At 48.6% G+C, this 26,081-nt stretch overlaps 13 non-coding genes across 13 annotated transcripts; all 13 read right to left on the bottom strand.

The window, feature by feature from the left end:
• Positions 1 to 2,262: 2,262 nt before the first annotated feature.
• TRNAK-CUU (transfer RNA lysine (anticodon CUU)) lies at positions 2,263 to 2,335 on the bottom strand. Its single transcript has one exon. It is a non-coding gene; the product is annotated as a tRNA-Lys (tRNA).
• Positions 2,336 to 6,011: 3,676 nt separating this feature from the next.
• On the bottom strand, positions 6,012 to 6,084 carry TRNAK-CUU (transfer RNA lysine (anticodon CUU)). Its single transcript has one exon. It is a non-coding gene; the product is annotated as a tRNA-Lys (tRNA).
• A 1,133-nt stretch (positions 6,085 to 7,217) lies between these two features.
• Positions 7,218 to 7,290, bottom strand: TRNAK-CUU (transfer RNA lysine (anticodon CUU)). The gene has a single exon. It is a non-coding gene; the product is annotated as a tRNA-Lys (tRNA).
• Positions 7,291 to 8,428: 1,138 nt separating this feature from the next.
• Positions 8,429 to 8,501, bottom strand: TRNAK-CUU (transfer RNA lysine (anticodon CUU)). Its single transcript has one exon. It is a non-coding gene; the product is annotated as a tRNA-Lys (tRNA).
• A 4,839-nt stretch (positions 8,502 to 13,340) lies between these two features.
• TRNAK-CUU (transfer RNA lysine (anticodon CUU)) lies at positions 13,341 to 13,413 on the bottom strand. Its single transcript has one exon. It is a non-coding gene; the product is annotated as a tRNA-Lys (tRNA).
• Positions 13,414 to 14,590: 1,177 nt separating this feature from the next.
• On the bottom strand, positions 14,591 to 14,663 carry TRNAK-CUU (transfer RNA lysine (anticodon CUU)). The gene has a single exon. It is a non-coding gene; the product is annotated as a tRNA-Lys (tRNA).
• A 1,143-nt stretch (positions 14,664 to 15,806) lies between these two features.
• TRNAK-CUU (transfer RNA lysine (anticodon CUU)) lies at positions 15,807 to 15,879 on the bottom strand. The gene has a single exon. It is a non-coding gene; the product is annotated as a tRNA-Lys (tRNA).
• Positions 15,880 to 17,064: 1,185 nt separating this feature from the next.
• Positions 17,065 to 17,137, bottom strand: TRNAK-CUU (transfer RNA lysine (anticodon CUU)). Its single transcript has one exon. It is a non-coding gene; the product is annotated as a tRNA-Lys (tRNA).
• Positions 17,138 to 19,580: 2,443 nt separating this feature from the next.
• On the bottom strand, positions 19,581 to 19,653 carry TRNAK-CUU (transfer RNA lysine (anticodon CUU)). Its single transcript has one exon. It is a non-coding gene; the product is annotated as a tRNA-Lys (tRNA).
• Positions 19,654 to 20,828: 1,175 nt separating this feature from the next.
• On the bottom strand, positions 20,829 to 20,901 carry TRNAK-CUU (transfer RNA lysine (anticodon CUU)). The gene has a single exon. It is a non-coding gene; the product is annotated as a tRNA-Lys (tRNA).
• A 1,133-nt stretch (positions 20,902 to 22,034) lies between these two features.
• TRNAN-GUU (transfer RNA asparagine (anticodon GUU)) lies at positions 22,035 to 22,107 on the bottom strand. The gene has a single exon. It is a non-coding gene; the product is annotated as a tRNA-Asn (tRNA).
• A 1,177-nt stretch (positions 22,108 to 23,284) lies between these two features.
• Positions 23,285 to 23,357, bottom strand: TRNAK-CUU (transfer RNA lysine (anticodon CUU)). Its single transcript has one exon. It is a non-coding gene; the product is annotated as a tRNA-Lys (tRNA).
• A 1,174-nt stretch (positions 23,358 to 24,531) lies between these two features.
• On the bottom strand, positions 24,532 to 24,604 carry TRNAK-CUU (transfer RNA lysine (anticodon CUU)). Its single transcript has one exon. It is a non-coding gene; the product is annotated as a tRNA-Lys (tRNA).
• Positions 24,605 to 26,081: the final 1,477 nt, after the last annotated feature.

Genomic DNA, 26,081 nt, shown 5'->3' on the forward strand with positions numbered 1-26,081 from the left:
TCATCATTCTGAGCGTGCACGCCCTGGGATATCCTCACAGAATTTTGTGCTATTCCTTCTTCTTCTTCTTCTCCTTCTTCGTCTTATTTATCTGCTTAGCCTCCAGTGTCGGTTCTTCAGTCGGACTCAGCGAGGGACCCCACCTCTACCGCCTCAAGTGCAGTGTCCTGGAGCTACAGACTCTGGGTCGGGGGATACAACTGGGGACAATGACCAGTACCTCGTAAAGGTGGCCTTACCTGCTCTTCTGGACGGTGGCCTTGCGTGGGGATAGGAAGATTGCAAGCCTTAAATTAGGTACCATCCCGGCATTTGTCTGGAGGAGAGTGGGAAACCACGGAAAACCACTTCCAGGATGGGTGAAGTGATAATTGAACCCACCCAAACTCAATTGACTTCCCGAGGCTGAGTGGACCCCGTTCCAACCCTCGTACCACTTTTCAAATTTCGAGGCAGAGCCGAGAATCGAACCCGGGCCTCCGGGGATTGCAGCTAATCACACTAACCACTACACCACAGAGGCGTACTTTAATAAATTCTCCGGTTAATTACACCACAACTGAATGTTGTGTGCATCTCTTTCCGTCAATAATGGCAAGCTCAAATGCCACCAGAACGCACGAAGTGTAACACAGCACATCGCTATGGTTTAACTCTGCAGTCTGGAGGCGGGTGTGTTCAAACCCCACCGTAGGCCGTGAAGAGAATGGTTTTGCGCCGTTTCGCATTCTCACATCCAGGCAAATACCACGCTCGATAACTTCTTCGTCCTTCGTTGCACCACAAATCACCACACATCTCCTGACCTGAGAGATGGCGTCACGTTGTAGGAGCCTAAGAGGCCCGACCAACACGGTAAATAGACTAAGAAAGAGAGAAATATCCTTAAAACAACAATGACTACCTCTTCCATTTTTCCGCCGTCACAATATGGTACCCAATGAAACTGAGTCAGGTGGTGAAGGCACCATGTTTGAAGCCGGTGGTACAGACTTCACTTCAGGATCATGTTTGAACAACGTGTTATTTAATATTTACCAATGACGTAAAACGGACGCCCAGCGTGGGGCTCGAACCCACGACCCTGAGATTAAGAGTCTCTTGCCCTACCGACGGGGCCAGCCGGGCACGATATGCAGCGTTTTATCAGTAAGATTCAAAGCTGTCTTTCTATTATTAGGAATGTTCCTTTGCATCTTTAATGGGAGGCGATTTCATCATTCTGAGCGTACTCGCCCTGGGAGATCCTTACAGAATATTGTGCTATTCCTTTTTCATCTTCTGCTTCGTCTTAATTATCTGTTTTGCCTCCAGGGTCGGTTTTTCCCTCGGACTCAGCGAGGGATCCCGCCTCTACCGCCTCAAGTTCAGTGTCCTGGAGCTACAGTCTCTGGGTCGGGGGATACAGCTGGGGAGGATGACCAGTACCTCGTCCAGGTGGCCTTACCTGCTATGCTGAACGGTGGCCTGGCGGGGGGGTGGGAAGATTGCAACCTTAAGTTAGGTACCATTCCGGCATTTGCCTGGAGGAGAGTGGGAAACCACGGAAAACCACTTCGAGGATGGATGAAGTGAGAATTGAACCCACCTAAACTCAATTGACTTCCCGAGGCTGAGTGGACCCCGTTCCAGTCCTCGTACCACTTTTCAAATTTCGAGGAAGAGCCGAGAATCGAACCCGGGTTTCCGGGGATTGCAGCTAATCACACTAACAACTTCACCACAGAGGCGTACTTTAATAAATTCTCCGGTTAATTACACTACAAATGAATGTTGTGTGCATTTCTTTCCGTCAATTATGGCAACCTCGAATGCCACCAGAACGCACGAAGAGTAACACAGCACATCGCTATGGTTTAACTCTGCATTCTGGAGGCGGGTGTGTTCAAACCCCGCCGTAGGCTGTGAAGAGAATGGTTTTGCGTCCTTTCGCATTCTCACATCCAGGCAAATACCACGCTCGATAACTTCTTCGTCCTTCGTTGCACCACAAATCACCACACATCTCCTGACCTGAGAGATGGCGTCACGTTGTAGGAGTCTAAGAGGCCCGACCAACACGGTAAATAGACTAAGAAAGAGAGAAATATCCTTAAAACAACTATGACTACTTCTTCCATTCTTCCGCCGTCACAATATGGTACCCAATAAAACTGAGTCAGGTGGTGAAGGCACCATATTTGAAGCAGGGGGTACAGACTTCACTTCAGGATCATGTTTGAACAACGTGTTATTTAATATTTACCAATGACGTAAAACAGACGCCCAACGTGGGGCTCGAACCCACGACCCTGAGATTAAGAGTCTCATGCTCTACCGACTGAGCTAGCCGGGCACGACATGCACTGTTTTATCAGTAAGATTCAAAGCTGTCTTTCTATTATTAGGCATGTTCCTCTGCCACTTGAATGGGAGGCGATTTCATCATTCTGAGCGTGCTCGCCCTGGGAGATCCTTACAGAATATTATGCTATTCCTTCTTCTTCTTCTTCTCCTTCTTCGTTTTAATTACCTGTTTAGCCTCCAGGGTCGGTATTCCCTCGGACTCAGCCAGGGATCCCGCCTCTACCGCCTCAAGTGCAGTGTCCTGGAGCTACAGACTCTGGGACGTGAGATACAAGTGGGGAAGGTGACCAGTACCTCGTCCAGGTGGCCTTACCTTCTATGCTGAACGGTGGCCTTGCGGGGGGATGGGAAAATTGCAAGGATTAGGCAAGGAAGAGGGAAGGAAGCGGCCGTGGCCGTAAATGAGGTACCATCCCGGCCTCTGCCTGGAAGAGAAGTGGGATACCACGGAAAATCACTTCCAGGATGGATGAGGTAAGAATCGATCCCACCTAAACTCAATTGACTTCCCGAGGCTGAGTGGACCCCGTTCCAGCCCTCGTACCACTTTTCAAATTTCGAGGCAGAGCCGAGAATCGAAGCCGGGCCTCCGGAGATTGAAGCCAATCACACTAACCACTACACCACAGAGGCGTACTTTAATAAATTCTCCGGTTAATTACACCACAACTGAATGTTGTGTGCATCTCTTTCCGTCAATTATGGCAAGCTCGAATGCCACCAGAACGCACGAAGAGTAACACAGCACATTGGTATGGTTTAACTCTGCATTCTGGAGGCGGGTGTGATCAAACCCCACCGTAGGCTGTGAAGAGAATGGTTTTGCGTCGTTTCGCATTCTCACATCCAGGCAAATACCACGCTCGATAACTTCTTCGTCCTTCGTTGCACCACAAATCACCACACATCACCTGACCTGAGAGATGGCGTCACGTTGTAGGAGTATAAGAGGCCCGACCAACACAGTATATAGACTAAGAAAGAGAGAAATATCCTTAAAATAACAATGACTACCTCTTCCATTCTTCCGGTGTCACAATATGGTACCCAATAAAGGTGAGTCAGGTAGTGAAGGCACCATATTTGAAGCCGGTGGTACAGACTTCACTTCAGGATCATGTTTGAACAACGTGTTATTTAATATTTACCAATGACGTAAAACAGACGCCCAACGTGGGGCTCGAACCCACGACCCTGAGATTAAGAGCGTCATGCTCTACCGACTGAGCTAGCCGGGCACGATATGGGGTGTTTTATTAGTAAGATTCAAAGCTGTCTTTCTATTATTAGGCATGTTCCTTTGCCACTTGAATGGGAGGCGATTTCATCATTCTGAGCGTGCTCGCCCTGGGATATCCTCACAGAATTTTGTGCTATTCCTTCTCCTTCTTCTTCTCCTTCTTCGTCTTATTTATCTGCTTAGCCTCCAGGGTCGGTTCTTCTGTCGGACTCAGCGAGGGACCCCACCTCTACCGCCTCAAGTGTAGTGTCCTGGAACTACAGACTCTGGGTCGGGGGATACAACTGGGGAGGATGACCAGTACCTCGTAAAGGTGGCCTTACCTGCTTTCCTGGACGGTGGCCTTGCGTGGGGATAGGAAGATTTCAAGGCTTAAATTAGGTACCATCCCGGCATTTGTCTGGAGGAGAGTGGGAAACCACGGAAAACCACTTCCAGGACGGATGAAGTGAGAATTGAACCCACCTAAACTCAATTGACTTTCCGAGGCTGAGTGGACCCCGTTCCAGCCCTCGTACCACTTTTCCAATTTCGAGGCAGAGCCGGGAATCAAACCCGGGCCTCCAGGGATTGCAGCTAATCACACTAAATACTGCATCACAGAGGCGTACGTTAATAAATTCTCCGGTTAATTACACCACAACTGAATGTTGTGTGCATCTCTTTCCGTCAATTATGCCAAGCTCGTATGCCACCAGAACGCACGAAGAGTAACACAGCACATCGCTATGGTTTAACTCTGCATTCTGGAGGCGGCTGTGTTCAAACCCCGCTGTAGGCCGTGAAGAGAATGGTTTTGCGTCGTTTCGCATTCTCATATCCAGGCAAATACCACGCTCGATAACTTCTTCGTCCTTCGTTGCACCACAAATCACCACACATCTCCTGACCTGAGAGATGGCGTCACGTTGTAGGAGCCTAAGAGGCCCGACCAACACGGTAAATAGACTAAGAAAGAGAGAAATATCCTTAAAACAACAATGACTACCTCTTCCATTTTTCCGCCGTCACAATATGGTACCCAATGAAACTGAGTCAGGTGGTGAAGGCACCATATTTGAAGCCGGTGGTACAGACTTCACTTCAGGATCATGTTTGAACAATGTGTTATTTAATATTTACCAATGACATAAAACAGACGCCCAGCGTGGGGCTCGAACCCACGACCCTGAGATTAAGAGCCTCATGCCCTACCGACGGGGCTAGCCGGGCACGATATGCGTTGTTTTATCAGTATGATTCAAAGCTGTCTTTCTATTATTAGGCATGTTCCTTTGCCACTTGAATGGGAGCAGATTTCATCATTCTGAGCGTGCTCGCGCTGGGAGATCCTTACAGAATATTGTGCTATTCCTTCTTCTTCTTCTTCTTCTTCTTCTTCTTCTTCTTCTTCTTTTCTTCTTCTTCTTCTTCTTCGTCTTAATTGTCTGTTTAGCCTCCAGGGTCGGTTTTTCCCTCGGACACACCGAAGGATCACGCCTCTACCGCCTCAAGTGCAGTGTCCTGGAGCTACAGTCACTGGGTCGGGGGATACAACTGGGGAGGATGACCAGTACCTCGTTCAGGGGGCCTTACCTGCTATGCTGAACGGTGGCCTTGCGGGGGGATGGGAAAATTGCAAGGATTAGACAAGGAAGAGGGAAGGAAGCGGCCGTGGCCGCAAATGAGGTACCATCCCGGCATTTGCCTGGAGGAGAGTGGGAAACCACGGAAAACCACTTCCAGGATGGATGAAGTGAGAATTGAACCCACCCAAACTCAATTGACTTCCCGAGGCTGAGTGGACCCCGTTCCAACCCTCGTACCACTTTTCAAATTTCGAGGCAGAGCCGAGAATCGAACCCGGGCCTCCGGGGATTGCAGCTAATCACACTAACCACTACACCACAGAGGCGTACTTTAATAAATTCTCCGGTTAATTACACCACAACTGAATGTTGTGTGCATCTCTTTCCGTCAATTATGGCAAGCTCGAATGCCACCAGAACGCACGAAGAGTAACACAGCACATCGCTATGGTTTAACTCTGCATTCTGGAGGCGGGTGTGTTCAAACCCCACCGTAGGCCGTGAAGAGAATGGTTTTGCGCCGTTTCGCATTCTCACATCCAGGCAAATACCACGCTCGATAACTTCTTCGTCCTTCGTTGCACCACAAATCACCACACATCTCCTGACCTGAGAGATGGCGTCACATTGTAGGAGCCTAAGAGCCCCGACCAACACGGTAAATAGACTAAGAAAGAGAGAAATATCCTTAAAACAACAATGACTACCTCTTCCATTTTTCCGCCGTCACAATATGGTACCCAATGAAACTGGGTCAGGTGGTGAAGGCACCATATTTGAAGCCGGTGGTACTGATTTCACTTCAGGATCATGTTTGAACAACGTGTTGTTTAATATTTACAATGACGTAAAACAGACGCCCAGCGTGGGGCTCGAACCCACGACCCTGAGATTAAGAGTCTCATGCCCTACCGACGGGGCTAGCCGGGCACGATATGCAGCGTTTTATCAGTAAGATTCAAAGCTGTCTTTCTATTATTAGGAATGTTCCTTTGCATCTTTAATGGGAGGCGATTTCATCATTCTGAGCGTACTCGCCCTGGGAGATCCTTACAGAATATTGTGCTATTCCTTTTTCATCTTCTGCTTCGTCTTAATTATCTGTTTATCCTCCAGGGTCGGTTTTTCCCTCGGACTCAGCGAGGGATCCCGCCTCTACCGCCTCAAGTGCAGTGTCCTGGAGCTACAGTCTCTGGGTCGGGGGATACAGCTGGGGAGGATGACAGTACCTCGTCCAGGTGGCCTTACCTGCTATGCTGAACGGTGGCCTGGCGGGGGGGTGGGAAGATTGCAACCTTAAGTTAGGTACCATTCCGGCATTTGCCTGGAGGAGAGTGGGAAACCACGGAAAACCACTTCCAGGATGGATGAAGTGAGAATTGAACCCACCCAAACTCAATTGACTTCCCGAGGCTGAGTGGACCCCGTTCCAGTCCTCGTACCACTTTTGAAATTTCGAGGAAGAGCCGAGAATCGAACCCGGGTTTCCGGGGATTGCAGCTAATCACACTAACAACTTCACCACAGAGGCGTACTTTAATAAATTCTCCGGTTAATTACACTACAACTGAATGTTGTGTGCATTTCTTTCCGTCAATTATGGCAACCTCGAATGCCACCAGAACGCACGAAGAGTAACACAGCACATCGCTATGGTTTAACTCTGCATTCTGGAGGCGGGTGTGTTCAAACTCCGCCGTAGGCTGTGAAGAGAATGATTTTGCGTCCTTTCGCATTCTCACATCCAGGCAAATACCACGCTCGATAACTTCTTCGTCCTTCGTTGCACCACAAATCACCACACATCTCCTGACCTGAGAGATGGCGTCACATTGTAGGAGTCTAAGAGGCCCGACCAACACGGTAAATAGACTAAGAAAGAGAGAAATATCCTTAAAACAACAATGACTACCTCTTCCATTCTTCCGCCGTCACAATATGGTACCCAATAAAACTGAGTCAGGTGGTGAAGGCACCATATTTGAAGCCGGTGGTACAGACTTCACTTCAGGATCATGTTTGAACAACGTGTTATTTAATATTTACCAATGACGTAAAACAGACGCCCAACGTGGGGCTCGAACCCACGACCCTGAGATTAAGAGTCTCATGCTCTACCGACTGCGCTAGCCGGGCACGACAGGCACTGTTCTATCAGTAAGATTCAAAGCTGTCTTTCAATTATTAGGCATCTTCCTCTGCCACTTGAATGGGAGGCGATTTCATCATACCGAGCGTGCTCGCCCTGGGAGATCCTTACAGAATATTGTGCTATTCCTTCTTCTTCTTCTTCTCCTTCTTCGTTTTAATTACCTGTTTAGCCTCCAGGGTCGGTTTTTCCCTCGGACTCAGCGAGGGACCCCACCTCTACCGCCTCAAGTGCAGTGTCCTGGAGCTACAGACTCTGGGTCGGGGGATACAACTGGGGAGGATGACCATTACCTTGTCCACGTGCCCTTACCTGCTATGCTGAACGGTGGCCTTGCGTGGGGATGGGAAGATTGCAACCTTAAGTTAGGTACCATCCCGGCATTTGCCTGGAGGAGAGTGGGAAACCACGGAAAACCACTTCCAGGATGAATGAAGTGAGAATTGAACCCACCCAAACTCTATTGACTTCCCGAGGCTGAGTGGACCCCGTTCCAGCCCCCGTACCACTTTTCCAATTTCGAGGCAGAGCCGGGAATCAAACCCGGGCCTCCAGGGATTGCAGCTAATCACACTAAATACTGCACCACAGAGGCGTACGTTAATAAATTCTCCGGTTAATTACACCACAACTGAATGTTGTGTGCATCTCTTTCCGTCAATTATGGCAAGCTCGAATGCCACCAGAACGCACGAAGAGTAACACAGCACATCGCTATGGTTTAACTCTGCATTCTGGAGGCGGGTGTGATCAAACCCCACCGTAGGCCGTGAAGAGAATGATTTTGCGTCGTTTCGCATTCTCACATCCAGGCAAATACCACGCTCGATAACTTCTTCGTCCTTCGTTGCACCACAAATCACCACACATCTCCTGACCTGAGAGATGGCGTCATGTTGTAGGAGCTTAAGAAGCCGGACCAACACGGTAAATAGACTAAGAAAGAGAGAAATATCCTTAAAACAACAATGACTACCTCTTCCATTCTTCCGCCGTCACAATATGGTTCAATAAAACTGACACTGGTGGTGAAGACACCATACTTGAAGCCGGTGGTACAGACTTCACTTCAGGATCATGTTTGAACAACGTGTTATTTAATATTTACCAATGACGTAAAACAGACGCCCAACGTGGGGCTCGAACCCACGACCCTGAGATTAAGAGTCTCATGCTCTACCGACTGAGCTAGCCGGGCACGACAGGCACTGTTTTATCAGTAAGATTCAAAGCTGTCTTTCTATTATTAGGCATCTTCCTCTGCCACTTGAATGGGAGGCGATTTCATCATACCGAGCGTGCTCGCCCTGGGAGATCCTTACAGAATATTGTGCTATTCCTTCTTCTTCTTCTTCTTCTTCTCCTTCTTCGTTTTAATTACCTGTTTAGCCTCCAGGGTCGGTTTTTCCCTCGGACTCAGCGAGGGACCCCACCTCTACCGCCTCAAGTGCAGTGTCCTGGAGCTACAGACTCTGGGTCGGGGGATACAACTGGGGAGGATGACCAGTTCCTTGTCCACGTGCCCTTACCTGCTATGCTGAACGGTGGCCTTGCGTGGGGATGGGAAGATTGCAACCTTAAGTTAGGTACCATCCCGGCATTTGCCTGGAGGAGAGTGGGAAACCACGGAAAACCACTTCCAGGATGGATGAAGTGAGAATTGAACCCACCCAAACTCAATTGACTTCCCGAGGCTGAGTGGACCCCGTTCCAGCCCCCGTACCACTTTTCCAATTTCGAGGCAGAGCCGGGAATCAAACCCGGGCCTCCAGGGATTGCAGCTAATCACACTAAATACTGCACCACAGAGGCGTACGTTAATAAATTCTCCGGTTAATTACACCACAACTGAATGTTGTGTGCATCTCTTTCCGTCAATTATGGCAAGCTCGAATGCCACCAGAACGCACGAAGAGTAACACAGCACATCGCTATGGTTTAACTCTGCATTCTGGAGGCGGGTGTGATCAAACCCCACCGTAGGCCGTGAAGAGAATGGTTTTGCGTCGTTTCGCATTCTCACATCCAGGCAAATACCACGCTCGATAACTTCTTCGTCCTTCGTTGCACCACAAATCACCACACATCTCCTGACCTGAGAGATGGCGTCATGTTGTAGGAGTTTAAGAAGCCGGACCAACACGGTAAATAGACTAAGAAAGAGAGAAATATCCTTAAAACAACAATGACTACCTCTTCCATTCTTCCGCCGTCACAATATGGTACCCAATAAAACTGACACTGGTGGTGAAGACACCATACTTGAAGCCGGTGGTACAGACTTCACTTCAGGATCATGTTTGAACAACGTGTTATTTAATAATTACCAATGACGTAAAACAGACGCCCAACGTGGGGCTCGAACCCACGACCCTGAGATTAAGAGCGTCATGCTCTACCGACTGAGCTAGCCGGGCACGATATGGGGTGTTTTATTAGTAAGATTCAAAGCTGTCTTTCTATTATTCGGCATGTTCCTTTGCCACTTGAATGGGAGGCAATTTCATCATTCTGCGCGTGCTCGCCCTGGGAGATCCTTACTGAATATTGTGCTATTCCTTCTTCTTCTGCTTCCTCTTCTTCGTCTTAATTATCTGTTTAGCCTCCAGGGTCGGTTATTCCCTCGGACTCAGCGAAGGATCCCGCCTCTACCGCCTCAAGTGCAGTGTCCTGGAGCTATAGACTCTGGGTCGGGGGATACAACTGGGGAGGATGACCAGTACCTCGTCCAGGTGGCCTTACCTGCTATGCTGAACGGTGGCCTTGCGAAGGGATGGGAAGATTGCAAGCCTCAAATTAGGTACCATCCCGGCATTTGTCTGGAGGAGAGTGGGAAACCACGGAAAACCACTTCCAGGACGGATGAAGTGAGAATTGAACCCACCTAAACTCAATTGACTTTCCGAGGCTGAGTGGACCCCGTTCCAGCCCTCGTACCACTTTTCCAATTTCGAGGCAGAGCCGGGAATCAAACCCGGGCCTCCAGGGATTGCAGCTAATCACACTAAATACTGCACCACAGAGGCGTACGTTAATAAATTCTCCGGTTAATTACACCACAACTGAATGTTGTGTGCATCTCTTTCCGTCAATTATGCCAAGCTCGTATGCCACCAGAACGCACGAAGAGTAACACAGCACATCGCTATGGTTTAACTCAGCATTCTGGAGGCGGCTGTGTTCAAACCCCGCCGTAGGCCGTGAAGAGAATGGTTTTGCGTCGTTTCGCATTCTCATATCCAGGCAAATACCACGCTCGATAACTTCTTCGTCCTTCGTTGCACCACAAATCACCACACATCTCCTGACCTGAGAGATGGCGTCACGTTGTAGGAGTCTAAGAGGCCCGACCAACACGGTAAATAGACTAAGAAAGAGAGAAATATCCTTAAAACAACAATGACTACCTCTTCCATTTTTCCGCCGTCACAATATGGTACCCAATGAAACTGAGTCAGGTGGTGAAGGCACCATATTTGAAGCCGGTGGTACAGACTTCACTTCAGGATCATGTTTGAACAACGTGTTATTTAATATTTACCAATGACGTAAAACAGACGCCCAGCGTGGGGCTCGAACCCACGACCCTGAGATTAAGAGTCTCTTGCCCTACCGACGGGGCTAGCCGGGCACGATATGCGTTGTTTTATCAGTATGATTCAAAGCTGTCTTTCTATTATTAGGCATGTTCCTTTGCCACTTGAATGGGAGCAGATTTCATCATTCTGAGCGTGCTCGCGCTGGGAGATCCTTACAGAATATTGTGCTATTCCTTCTTCTTCTTCTTCTTCTTCTTTTCTTCTTCTTCTTCTTCTTCTTCTTCGTCTTAATTGTCTGTTTAGCCTCCAGGGTCGGTTTTTCCCTCGGACACACCGAAGGATCACGCCTCTACCGCCTCAAGTGCAGTGTCCTGGAGCTACAGTCTCTGGGTCGGGGGATACAACTGGGGAGGATGACCAGTACCTCGTTCAGGGGGCCTTACCTGCTATGCTGAACGGTGGCCTTGCGGGGGGATGGGAAAATTGCAAGGATTAGACAAGGAAGAGGGAAGGAAGCGGCCGTGGCCGTAAATGAGGTACCATCCCGGCATTTGCCTGGAGGAGAGTGGGAAACCACGGAAAACCACTTCCAGGATGGATGAAGTGAGAATTGAACCCACCCAAACTCAATTGACTTCCCGAGGCTGAGTGGACCCCGTTCCAACCCTCGTACCACTTTCCAAATTTCGAGGCAGAGCCGAGAATCGAACCCGGGCCTCCGGGGATTGCAGCTAATCACACTAACCACTACACCACAGAGGCGTACTTTAATAAATTCTCCGGTTAATTAACCACAACTGAATGTTGTGTGCATCTCTTTCCGTCAATTATGGCAAGCTCGAATGCCACCAGAACGCACGAAGAGTAACACAGCACATCGCTATGGTTTAACTCTGCATTCTGGAGGCGGGTGTGTTCAATCCCCACCGTAGGCCGTGAAGAGAATGGTTTTGCGCCGTTTCGCATTCTCACATCCAGGCAAATACCACGCTCGATAACTTCTTCGTCCTTCGTTGCACCACAAATCACCACACATCTCCTGACCTGAGGGATGGCGTCACATTGTAGGAGCCTAAGAGCCCCGACCAACACGGTAAATAGACTAAGAAAGAGAGAAATATCCTAAAAACAACAATGACTACCTCTTCCATTTTTCCGCCATCACAATATGGTACCCAATGAAACTGAGTCAGGTGGTGAAGGCACCATATTTGAAGCCGGTGGTACAGACTTCACTTCAGGATCATGTTTGAACAACGTGTTATTTAATATTTACAATGACGTAAAACAGACGCCCAGCGTGGGGCTCGAACCCACGACCCTGAGATTAAGAGTCTCATGCCCTACCGACGGCGCTAGCCGGGCACGATATGCAGCGTGTTATCAGTAAGATACAAAGCTGTCTTTCTATTATTAGGAATGTTCCTTTGCATCTTTAATGGGAGGCGATTTCATCATTCTGAGCGTACTCGCCCTGGGAGATCCTTACAGAATATTGTGCTATTCCTTTTTCATCTTCTGCTTCGTCTTAATTATCTGTTTAGCCTCCAGGGTCGGTTTTTCCCTCGGACTCAGCGAGGGATCCCGCCTCTACCGCCTCAGGTGCAGTGTCCTGGAGCTACAGTCTCTGGGTCGGGGGATACAGCTGGGGAGGATGACAGTACCTCGTCCAGGTGGCCTTACCTGCTATGCTGAACGGTGGCCTTGCGTGGGGATGGGAAGATTGCAACCTTAAGTTAGGTACCATCCCGGCATTTGCCTGGAGGAGAGTGGGAAACCACGGAAAACCACTTCCAGGATGGATGAAGTGAGAATTGAACCCACCCAAACTCAATTGACTTCCCGAGGCTGAGTGGACCCCGTTCCAGCCCCCGTACCACTTTTCCAATTTCGAGGCAGAGCCGGGAATCAAACCCGGGCCTCCAGGGATTGCAGCTAATCACACTAAATACTGCACCACAGAGGCGTACGTTAATAAATTCTCCGGTTAATTACACCACAACTGAATGTTATGTGCATCTCTTTTCGTCAATTATGGCAAGCTCGAATGCCACCAGAACGCACGAAGAGTAACACAGCACATCGCTACGGTTTAACTCTGAATTCTGGAGGCGGGTGTGATCAAACCCCACCGTAGGCCGTGAAGAGAATGGTTTTGCGTCGTTTCGCATTCTCACCTCCAGGCAAATACCACGCTCGATAACTTCTTCGTCCTTCGTTGCACCACAAATCACCACACATCTCCTGACCTGAGAGATGGCGTCATGTTGTAGGTGCTTAAGAAGCCGGACCAACACGGTAAATAGACTAAGAAAGAGAGAAATATCCTTAAAACAACAATGACTACCTCTTCCATTCTTCCGCCGTCACAATATGGTACCCAATAAAACTGAGTCAGGTGGTGAAGGCACCATATTAGAAGCCGGTGGTACAGACTTCACTTCAGGATCATGTTTGAACAACGTGTTATTTAATATTTACCAATGACGTAAAACAGACGCCCAACGTGGGGCTCGAACCCACGACCCTGAGATTAAGAGTCTCATGCTCTACCGACTGAGCTAGCCGGGCACGATATGGGGTGGGTTATTAGTAAGATTCAAAGCTGTCTTTCTATTATTAGGCATGTTCCTTTGCCACTTGAATGGGAGGCGATTTCATCATTCTGAGCGTGCTCGCCCTGGGAGATCCTTACATGATATTGTGCTATTCCTTCTTCTTCTTCTTCATCTTCATCGTTTTAATTATCTGTTTAGCCACAAGGGTCGGTTATTCCTTCGGACTCAGCGAAGGATCCCGCCTCTACCGCCTCAAGTGCAGTGTCCTGGAGCTACAGACTCTGGGTCGGGGAATACAACTGGGGAGAATGACCAGTACCTCGTCCAGGTGGCCTTACCTGATATGCTGAACGGTGGCCTTGCGGGCGGATGGGAAAATAGCAACGATTAGACAAGGAAGAGGGAAGGAAGCGGCCGTAGCCGTAAATGAGGTACAATCCCGGCATCTGCCTGGAAGAGAAGTGGGAAACCACGGAAAATCACTTCGAGAATGGATGAGGTAAGAATCGAACCCACCTAAACTCAATTGACTTCCCGAGGCTGAGTGGACCCCGTTCCAGCCCTCGTACCACTTTTCAAATTTCGAGGCAGAGCTGAGAATCGAAACTGGGCCTCCGGGGATTGCAGCTAATCACATTAACCACTACACCACAGAGGCGTACTTTAATAAATTCTCCGGTTAATTACACCACAACTGAATGTTATGTGCATCTCTTTCAGTCAATTATGGCAAGCTCGAATGCCACCAGAACGCACGAAGAGTAACACAGCACATCGCTATGGTTTAACTCTGCATTTTGGAGGCGGCTGTGTTCAAACCACACCATAGGCCGTGAAGAGAATGGTTTTGCGTCGTTTCGCATTCTCACATCCAGGCAAATACCACGCTCGATAACTTCTTCGTCCTTCGTTGCACCACAAATCACCACACATCTCCTGACCTGAGAGATGGCGTCACGTTGTAGGAGTCTAAGAGGCCCGACCAACACGGTAAATAGACTAAGAAAGAGAGAAATATCCTTAAAACAACAATGACTACCTCTTCCATTCTTCCGCCGTCACAATATGGTACCCAATAAAACTGAGTCAGGTGGTGAAGGCACCATATTTGAAGCCAGTGGTACAGACTTCACTTCAGGATCATGTTTGAACAACGTGTTATTTAATATTTACCAATGACGTAAAACAGACGCCCAACGTGGGGCTCGAACCCACGACCCTGAGATTAAGAGTCTCATGCTCTACCGACTGAGCTAGCCGGGCACGACAGGCACTGTTTTATCAGTAAGATTCAAAGCTGTCTTTCTATTATTAGGCATCTTCCTCTGCCACTTGAATGGGAGGCGATTTCATCATACCGAGCGTGCTCGCCCTGGGAGATCCTTACAGAATATTGTGCTATTCCTTCTTCTTCTTCTTCTCCTCCTTCTTGGTTTTAATTACCTGTTTAGCCTCCAGGGTCGGTCTTTCCCTCGGACTCAGCGAGGGACCCCACCTCTACCGCCTCAAGTGCAGTGTCCTGGAGCTACAGACTCTGGGTCGGGGGATACAACTGGGGAGGATGACCAGTACCTTGTCCACGTGCCCTTACCTGCTATGCTGAACGGTGGCCTTGCGTGGGGATGGGAAGATTGCAACCTTAATTTAGGTACCATCCCGGCATTTGCCTGGAGGAGAGTGGGAAACCACGGAAAACCACTTCCAGGATGGATGAAGTGAGAATTGAACCCACCCAAACTCAATTGACTTCCCGAGGCTGAGTGGACCCCGTTCCAGCCCCCGTACCACTTTTCCAATTTCGAGGCAGAGCCGGGAATCAAACCCGGGCCTCCAGGGATTGCAGCTAATCACACTAAATACTGCACCACAGAGGCGTACGTTAATAAATTCTCCGGTTAATTACACCACAACTGAATGTTGTGTGCATCTCTTTCCGTCAATTATGGCAAGCTCGAATGCCACCAGAACGCACGAAGAGTAACACAGCACATCGCTACGGTTTAACACTGCATTCTGGAGGCAGGTGTGATCAAACCCCACCGTAGGCCGTGAAGAGAATGGTTTTGCGTCGTTTCGCATTCTCACATCCAGGCAAATACCACGCTCGATAACTTCTTCGTCCTTCGTTGCACCACAAATCACCACACATCTCCTGACCTGAGAGATGGCGTCATGTTGTAGGAGCTTAAGAAGCCGGACCAACACGGTAAATAGACTAAGAAAGAGAGAAATATCCTTAAAACAACAATGACTACCTCTTCCATTCTTCCGCCGTCACAATATGGTACCCAATAAAACTGACACTGGTGGTGAAGACACCATACTTGAAGCCGGTGGTACAGACTTCACTTCAGGATCATGTTTGAACAACGTGTTATTTAATATTTACCAATGACGTAAAACAGACGCCCAACGTGGGGCTCGAACCCCCGACCCTGAGATTAAGAGTCTCATGCTCTACCGACTGAGCTAGTCGGGCACGATATGGGGTGTTTTATTAGTAAGATTCAAAGCTGTCTTTCTATTATTAGGCATGTTCCTTTGCCACTTGAATGGGAGGCGATTTTATCATTCTGAGCGTGCTCGCCCTGGGAGATCCTTACAGAATATTGTGCTATTCCTTCTTCTTCTTCTTCTTCATCTTCATCGTTTTAATTATCTGTTTAGCCTCCAGGGTCGGTTATTCCCTCGGACTCAGCGAAGGATCCCGCCTCTACCGCCTCAAGTGCAGTGTCCTGGAGCTACAGACACTGGGTCGGGGAATACAACTGGGGAGGATGACCAGTACCTCGTCCAGGTGGCCTTACCTGCTATGCTGAACGGTGGCCTTGCGGGCGGATGGGAAAATAGCAACGATTAGACAAGGAAGAGGGAAGGAAGCGGCCGTAGCCGTAAATGAGGTACAATCCCGGCATCTGCCTGGAAGAGAAGTGGGAAACCACGGAAAATCACTTCGAGGATGGATGAGGTAAGAATCGAACCCACCTAAACTCAATTGACTTCCCGAGGCTGAGTGGACCCCGTTCCAGCCCTCGTACCACTTTTCAAATTTCGAGGCATAGCTGAGAATCGAAACTGGGCCTCCGGGGATTGCAGCTAATCACATTAACCACTACACCACAGAGGCGTACTGTAATAAATTCTCCGGTTACTTACATCACAACTGAATGTTATGTGCATCTCTTTCAGTCAATTATGGCAAGCTCGAATGCCACCAGAACGCACGAATAGTAACACAGCACATCGCTATGGTTTAACTCTGCATTTTGGAGGCGGCTGTGTTCAAACCACACCGTAGGCCGTGAAGAGAATGGTTTTGCGTCGTTTCGCATTCTCACATCCAGGCAAATACCACGCTCGATAACTTCTTCGTCCTTCGTTGCACCACAAATCACCACACATCTCCTGACCTGAGAGATGGCGTCACGTTGTAGGAGTCTAAGAGGTCCGACCAACACAGTAAATAGACTAAGAAAGAGAGAAACATCCTTAAAACAACAACGACTACCTCTTCAATTCTTCCGCCGTCACAATATGGTACCGTACCCAATAAAACTGAGACTGGTGGTGAAGGCACCATACTTGAAGCCGGTGGTACAGATTTCACTTCACGATCATGTTTGAACAACGTGTTATTTAATATTTACCAATGACGTAAAACAGACGCCCAACGTGGGGCTCGAACCCACGACCCTGAGATTAAGAGTCTCACGCTCTACCGACTGAGCTAGCCGGGCACGACATGCACTGTTTTATCAGTAAGATTCAAAGCTGTCTTTCTATTATTAGGCATGTTCCTTTGCCACTTGGATGGGAGGCGATTTCATCATTCTGAGCGTGCTCGCCCTGGGAGATCCTTACAGAATATTGTGCTATTCCTTCTTCTTCTTCCTCTTCTTCGTTTTAATTATCTGTTTAGCCTCCATTGTCAGTTATTCCCTCGGACTCAGCGAAGGATCCCGCCTCTACCGCTTCAAGTGCAGTGTCCTGGAGTTACAGACTCTGGGTCGGGGGATACAACTGGGGAGGATGACCAGTACCTCGTCCAGGTGTCCTTACCTGCTATGCTGAACGGTGGCCTTGCGGGCGGATGGGAAAATAGCAAGGATTAGACAAGGAAGAGGGAAGGAAGCGGCCGTAGCCGTAAATGAGGTACAATCCCGGCATCTGCCTGGAAGAGAAGTGGGAAACCACGGAAAATCACTTCCAAAATGGATGAGGTAAGAATCGAACCCACCTAAACTCAATTGACTTCCCGAGGCTGAGTGGACCCCGTTCCAGCCCTCGTACCACTTTTCAAATTTCGAGGCAGAGCCGAGAATCGAAACTGGGCCTCCGGGGATTGCAGCTAATCACATTAACACTACACCACTGAGGCGTACTTTAATAAATTCTCCGGTTAATTACACCACAACTGAATGTTGTGTGCATCTCTTTCCGTCAATTATGGCAAGCTCGAATGCCACCAGAACGCACGAAGAGTAACACTGGACATCGCTATGGTTTAACTCTGCATTTTGGAGGCGGCTGTGTTCAAACCACACCGTAGGCCGTGAAGAGAATGGTTTTGCGTCGTTTCGCATTCTCACATCCAGGCAAATACCACGCTCGATAACTTCTTCGTCCTTCGTTGCACCACAAATCACCACACATCTCCTGACCTGAGAGATGGCGTCACGTTGTAGGAGCCTAAGAGGCCCGACCAACACGGTAAATAGACTAAGAAAGAGAGAAATATCCTTAAAACAACAATGACTGCCTCTTCCATTCTTCCGCCGTCACAATATGGTACCCAATAAAACTGAGTCAGGTGGTGAAGGCACCATATTTGAAGCCGGTGGTACAGACTTCACTTCAGGATCATGTTTGAACAACGTGTTATTTAATATTTACCAATGACGTAAAACAGACGCCCAACGTGGGGCTCGCACCCACGACCCTGAGATTAAGAGTCTCATGCTCTACCGACTGAGCTAGCCGCGCACGATATGCATTGTTTTATCAGTATGATTCAAAGCTGTCTTTCTATTATTAGGCATGTTCCTTTGCCACTTGAATGGGAGGCGATTTCATCATTCTGAGCGTGCTCGCCCTGGGAGATCCTTACAGAATATTGTGCTATTCCTTCTTCTTCTTCTTCCTCTTCTTCGTCTTCTACTTCTTCTTCTTCGTCTTAATTATCTGTTTAGCCTCCAGGGTCGGTTTTTCCCTCGGACACAGCGAAGGATCCCGCCTCTACCGCTTCAAGTGCAGTGTCCTGGAGCTACAGACTTCGGGTCGGGGGAAACAACTGGGGAGGATGAGCAGTACCTCGTCCAGGTGGCCTTACCTGCTATGCTGAACGGTGGCCTTGCGGGGGGATGGGAAAATAGCAAGGATTAGACAAGGAAGAGGGAAGGAAGTGGCCGTGGCCGTAAATGAGGTACCATCCCGGCATTTGCCTGGAGGAGGGTGGGAAACCGCGGAAAACCACTTCCAGGATGAATGAAGTGAGAATTGAACCCACCGAAACTCAATTGACTTCCCGAGGCTGAGTGGACCCCGTTCCAACCCTCGTACCACTTTTCAAATTTCGAGGCAGAGCCGAGAATCGAAACTGGGCCTCCGGGGATTGCAGCTAATCACACTAACCACTACACCACAGAGGCGCACTTTAATAAATTCTCCGGTTAAATACACAACAACTGAATGTTGTGTGCTTCTCTTTCCCTCAATTATGGCAAGCTCGAATGCCACCAGAACGCATGAAGAGTAACACAGCACATCGCTATGGTTTAACTCTGCATTCTGGAGGCGGGTGTGTTCAAACCACACCGTAGGCCGTGAAGGGAATGGTTTTGCGTCGTTTCGCATTCTCACATCCAGGCAAATACCACGCTCGATAACTTCTTCGTCCTTCGTTGCACCACAAATCACCACACATCTCCTGACCTGAGAGATGGCGTCACGTTGTAGGAGCCTAAGAGGCCCGACCAACACGGTAAATAGACTAAGAAAGAGAGAAATATCCTTAAAACAACAGTGACTACCTCTTCCATTCTTCCGCCGTCACAATATGGTACCCAATAAAACTGAGTCAGGTGGTGAAGGCATCATATTTGAAGCCGGTGGTACAGACTTCACTTCAGGATCATGTTTGAACAACGTGTTATTTAATATTTACCAATGACGTAAAACAGACGCCCAACGTGGGGCTCGAACCCACGACCCTGAGATTAAGAGTCTCATGCTCTACCGACTGAGCTAGTCGGGCACGATATGGGGTGTTTTATTAGTAAGATTCAAAGCTGTCTTTCTATTATTAGGCATGTTCCTTTGCCACTTGAATGGGAGGCGATTTCATCATTCTGAGCGTGCTCGCCCTGGGAGATCCTTACAGAATATTGTGCTATTCCTTCTTCTTCTTCTTCCTCTTCTTCGTCTTAATTATCTGTTTAGCCTCCAGGGTCGGTTATTCCCTCGGACTCAGCGAAGGATCCCGCCTCTACCGCCTCAAGTGCAGTGTCCTGGAGCTACAGACACTTGGACGTGAGATACAACTAGGGAGGATGACCAGTACCTCGTCCAGGTGGCCTTACCTGCTATGCTGAACGGTGGCCTTGCGGGGGGATGGGAAAATTGCAAGGATTAGGCAAGGAAGAGGGAAGGAAGCGGCCGTGGCCGTAAATGAGGTACCATCCCGGCATTTGCCTGGAGGAGAGTGGGAAACCACGGAAAACCACTTCCAGGATGGATGAAGTGAGAATTGAACCCACCCAAACTCAATTGACTTCCCGAGGCTGAGTGGACCCCGTTCCAACCCTCGTACCACTTTTCAAATTTCGAGGCAGAGCCGGGGATTGGACCCCGTTCCTCCGGGGATTGCAGCTAATCACAATAACCACTACACCACAGAGGCGTACTTTAATAAATTCTCCGGTTAATTAACCACAACTGAATGTTGTGTGCATCTCTTTCCGTCAATTATGGCAAGCTCGAATGCCACCAGAACGCACGAAGAGTAACACAGCACATCGCTATGGTTTAACTCTGCATTCTGGAGGCGGCTGTGTTCAATCCCCACCGTAGGCCGTGAAGAGAATGGTTTTGCGCCGTTTCGCATTCTCACATCCAGGCAAATACCACGCTCGATAACTTCTTCGTCCTTCGTTGCACCACAAATCACCACACATCTCCTGACCTGAGAGATGGCGTCACATTGTAGGAGCCTAAGAGCCCCGACCAACACGGTAAATAGACTAATAAAGAGAGAAATATCCTAAAAACAACAATGACTACCTCTTCCATTTTTCCGCCGTCACAATATGGTACCCAATGAAATTGAGTCAGGTGGTGAAGGCACCATATTTGAAGCCGGTGGTACAGACTTCACTTCAGGATCATGTTTGAACAACGTGTTATTTAATATTTACAATGACGTAAAACAGACGCCCAGCGTGGGGCTCGAACCCACGACCCTGAGATTAAGAGTCTCATGCCCTACCGACGGGGCTAGCCGGGCACGATATGCAGCGTTTTATCAGTAAGATACAAAGCTGTCTTTCTATTATTAGGAATGTTCCTTTGCATCTTTAATGGGAGGCGATTTCATCATTCTGAGCGTACTCGCCCTGGGAGATCCTTACAGAATATTGTGCTATTCCTTTTTCATCTTCTGCTTCGTCTTAATTATCTGTTTAGCCTCCAGGGTCGGTTTTTCCCTCGGACTCAGCGAGGGATCCCGCCTCTACCGCCTCAAGTTCAGTGTCCTGGAGCTACAGTCTCTGGGTCGGGGGATACAGCTGGGGAGGATGACAGTACCTCGTCCAGGTGGCCTTACCTGCTATGCTGAACGGTGGCCTGGCGGGGGGGTGGGAAGATTGCAACCTTAAGTTAGGTACCATTCCGGCATTTGCCTCGAGGAGCGTTGGAAACCACGGAAAACCACTTCCAGGATGGATGAAGTGAGAATTGAACCCACCCAAACTCAATTGACTTCCCGAGGCTGAGTGGACCCCGTTCCAACCCTCGTACCACTTTTCAAATTTCGAGGCAGAGCCGAGAATCGGAACTGGGCCTCCGGGGATTGCAGCTAATCACACTAACCACTACACCACAGAGGCGTACTTTAATAAATTCTCCGGTTAATTACACTACAACTGAATGTTGTGTGCATCTCTTTCCCTCAATTATGGCAAGCTCGAATGCCACCAGAACGCACGAAGAGTAACACAGCACATCGCTATGGTTTAACTCTGCATTCTGGAGGCGGGTGTGTTCAAACGACACCGTAGGCCGTGAAGAGAATGGTTTTGCGTCGTTTCGCATTCTCACATCCAGGCAAATACCACGCACGATAACTTCATCGTCCTTCGTTACACCACAAATCACCACACATCACCTGACCTGAGAGATGGCGTCACGTTGTAGGAGTATAAGAGGCCCGACCAACACAGTAAATAGACTAAGAAAGAGAGAAATATCCTTAAAACAACAAAGACTACCTCTTCCATTCTTCCGCCGTTACAATATGGTACTCAATAAAACTGACACTGGTGGTGAAGACACCATACTTGAAGCCGGTGGTACAGACTTCACTTCAGGATCATGTTTGAACAACGTGTTATTTAATATTTACCAATGACGTAAAACAGACGCCCAACGTGGGGCTCGAACCCACGACCCTGAGATTAACAGTCTCATGCTCTACCGACTGAGCTAGCCGGGCACGATATGGGGTGTTTTATTAGTAAGATTCAAAGCTGTCTTTCTATTATTAGGCATGTTCCTTTGCCACTTGAATGGGAGGCGATTTCATCATTCTGAGCGTGCTCGCCCTGGGAGATCCTTACAGAATATTGTGCTTTTCCTTCTTCTTCTTCTTCATCTTCATCGTTTTAATTATCTGTTTAGCCTCCAGGGTCGGTTATTCCCTCGGACTCAGCGAAGGATCCCGCCACTACCGCCTCAAGTGCAGTGTCCTGGAGCTACAGACTATGGGTGGGGGAATACAACTGGGGAGGATGACCAGTACCTCGTCCAGGTGGCCTTACCTGCTATGCTGAACGGTGGCCTTGCGGGCGGATGGGAAAATAGCAAGGATTAGACAGGGTAGAGGGAAGGAAGCGGCCGTAGCCGTAAATGAGGTACAATCCCGGCATATGCCTGGAAGAGAAGTGAATAACCACGGAAAATCACTTCGAGGATGGATGAGGTAAGAATCGAACCCACCTAAACTCAATTGACTTCCCGAGGCTGAGTGGACCCCGTTCCAGCCCTCGTACCACTTTTCAAATTTCGAGGCAGAGCTGAGAATCGAAACTGGGCCTCCGGGGATTGCAGCTAATCACATTAACCACTACACCACAGAGGCGTACTTTAATAAATTCTCCGGTTAATTACACCACAACTGAATGTTATGTGCATCTCTTTCAGTCAATTATGGCAAACTCGAATGCCACCAGAACGCACGAAGAGTAACACAGCACATCGCTATGGTTTAACTCTGCATTTTGGAGGCGGCTGTGTTCAAACCACACCATAGGCCGTGAAGAGAATGGTTTTGCGTCGTTTCGCATTCTCACATCCAGGCAAATACCACGCTCGATAACTTCTTCGTCCTTCGTAGCACCACAAATCACCACAAATCTCCTGACCTGAGAGATGGCGTCACGTTGTAGGAGTCTAAGAGGTCCGACCAACACAGTAAATAGACTAAGAAAGAGAGAAATATCCTTAAAACAACAACGACTACCTCTTCAATTCTTCCGCCGTCACAATATGGTACCCAATAAAACTGAGACTGGTGGTGAAGGCACCATACTTGAAGCCGGTGGTACAGACTTCACTGCACGATCATGTTTGAACAACGTGTTATTTAATATTTACCAATGACGTAAAAAAGACGCCCAACGTGGGGCTCGAACCCACGACCCTGAGATTAAGAGTCTCATGCTCTACCGACTGAGCTAGCCGGGCACGATATCGGGTGTTTTATTAGTAAGATTCAAAGCTGTCTTTCTATTATTAGGCATGTTCCTTTGCCACTTGAATGGGAGGCGATTTCATCATTCTGAGCGTGCTCGCCCTGGGAGATCCTTACAGAATATTGTGCTATTCCTTCTTCTTCTTCCTCTTCTTCGTTTTAATTATCTGTTTAGCCTCCATTGTCGGTTATTCCCTCGGACTCAGCGAAGGATCCCGCCTCTACCGCCTCAAGTGCAGTGTCCTGGAGCTACAGACTCTGGGTCGGGGGATACAACTGGGGAGGATGACCAGTACCTCGTCCAGGTGGCCTTACCTGCTATGCTGAACGGTGGCCTTGCGGGCGGATGGGAAAATAGCAAGGATTAGACAAGGAAGAGGGAAGGAAGCGGCCGTAGCCGTAAATGAGGTACAATCCCGGCATCTGCCTGGAAGAGAAGTGGGAAACCACGGAAAGTCACTTCCAGGATGGATGAGGTAAGAATCGAAACCACCTAAACTCAATTGACTTCCCGAGGCTGAGTGGACCCCGTTCCAGCCCTCGTACCACTTTTCAAATTTCGAGGCAGAGCCGAGAATCGAAACTGGGCCTCCGGGGATTGCAGCTAATCACATTAACCACTACACCACAGAGGCGTACTTCAATAAATTCTCCGGTTAATTACACCACAACTGAATGTTGTGTGCATCTCTTTCCGTCAATTATGGCAAGCTCGAATGCCACCAGAACGCACGAAGAGTAACACAGGACATCGCTATGGTTTAACTCTGCATTTTGGAGGCGGCTGTGTTCAAACCTCACCGTAGGCCGTGAAGAGAATGGTTTTGCGTCGTTTCGCATTCTCACATCCAGGCAAATACCACGCTCGATAACTTCTTCGTCCTTCGTTGCACCACAAATCACCACACATCTCCTGACCTGAGAGATGGCGTCACGTTGTAGGAGCCTAAGAGGCCCGACCAACACGGTAAATAGACTAAGAAAGAGAGAAATATCCTTAAAACAACAATGACTGCCTCTTCCATTCTTCCGCCGTCACAATATGGTACCCAATAAAACTGAGTCAGGTGGTGAAGGCACCATATTTGAAGCCGGTGGTACAGACTTCACTTCAGGATCATGTTTGAACAACGTGTTATTTAATATTTACCAATGACGTAAAACAGACGCCCAACGTGGGGCTCGAACCCACGACCCTGAGATTAAGAGTCTCATGCTCTACCGACTGAGCTAGCCGGGCACGATATAGGGTGTTTTATTAGTAAGATTCAAAGCTGTCTTTCTATTATTAGGCATGTTCCTTTGCCACTTGAATGGGAGGCGATTTCATCATTCTGAGCGTGCTCGCCCTGGGAGATCCTCACAGAATTTTGTGCTATTCCTTCTTCTCCTTCTTCTTCTCCTTCTTCGTCTTATTTATCTGCTTAGCCTCCAGGGTCGGTTCTTCAGTCGGACTCAGCGAGGGACCCCACCTCTACCGCCTCAAGTGCAGTGTCGTGGAGCTACAGACTCTGGGTCGGGGGATACAACTGGGGACAATGCCCAGTACCTCGTAAAGGTGGCCTTACCTGCTTTCCTGGACGGTGGCCTTGCGTGGGGATAGGAAGATTGCAAGCCTTAAATTAGGTACCATCCCGGCATTTGTCTGGAGGAGAGTGGGAAACCACGGAATACCTATTCCAGGATGGATGAAGTGAGAATTGAACCCACCTAAACTCAATTGACTTCCCGAGGCTGAGTGGACCCCGTTCCAGTGTCGTACCACTTTTCAAATTTCGAGGCAGAGCCGAGAATCGAACCCGGGCTTCAGGGGATTGTAGCTAATCACACTAACCACTACACCACAGAGGCCTGCTATAATAAATTCTCCGGTTAATTACACCACAACTGAATGTTGTGTGCATCTCTTTCCGTCAATTATGGCAAGCTCGAATGCCACCAGAACGCACGAAGAGTAACACAGCACATCGCTATGGTTTAACTCTGCATTCTGGAGGCGGGTGTGTTCAAACCCCACCGTAGGCCGTGAAATTAATGGTTTTGCGTTGTTTCGCATTCTCACATCCAGGCAAATACCATGCTCGATAACTTCTTCGTTCTTCGTTGCACCACAAATCACCACACATCTCCTGACCTGAGAGATGGCGTCACGTTGTAGGAGTATAAGAGGCCCGACCAACACGGTAAATAGACTAAGAAAGAGAGGAATATCCTTAAAACAACAATGACTACCTCTTCCATACTTCCGCCGTCACAATATGGTACCCAATAAAATTGAGTCAGGTGGTGAAGGCACCACATTTGAAGCCGGTGGTACAGACTTCACTTCAGGATCATGTTTGAACAACGTGTTATTTAATATTTACCAATGACGTAAAACAGACGCCCAACGTTGGGCTCCAACCCACGACCCAGTGATTAAGAGTAACATGCTCTACGGTCTGAGGTAGCCGGGCACGCTATGCAGTGTTTTATCAGTAAGATGCAAAGCTGTCTTTATATTATTTGGCATGTTCCTTTGCCACTTGAATGGAAGCAGATTTCATCATTCTGAGCGTGCACGCCCTGGGATATCCTCACAGAATTTTGTGCTATTCCTTCTTCTTCTTCTTCTCCTTCTTCGTCTTATTTATCTGCTTAGCCTCCAGTGTCGGTTCTTCAGTCGGACTCAGCGAGGGACCCCACCTCTACCGCCTCAAGTGCAGTGTCCTGGAGCT

This window comes from Anabrus simplex, chromosome 3 (genome assembly GCF_040414725.1).
Source record: "Anabrus simplex isolate iqAnaSimp1 chromosome 3, ASM4041472v1, whole genome shotgun sequence".
Classification (NCBI taxonomy): domain Eukaryota; kingdom Metazoa; phylum Arthropoda; class Insecta; order Orthoptera; family Tettigoniidae; genus Anabrus; species Anabrus simplex.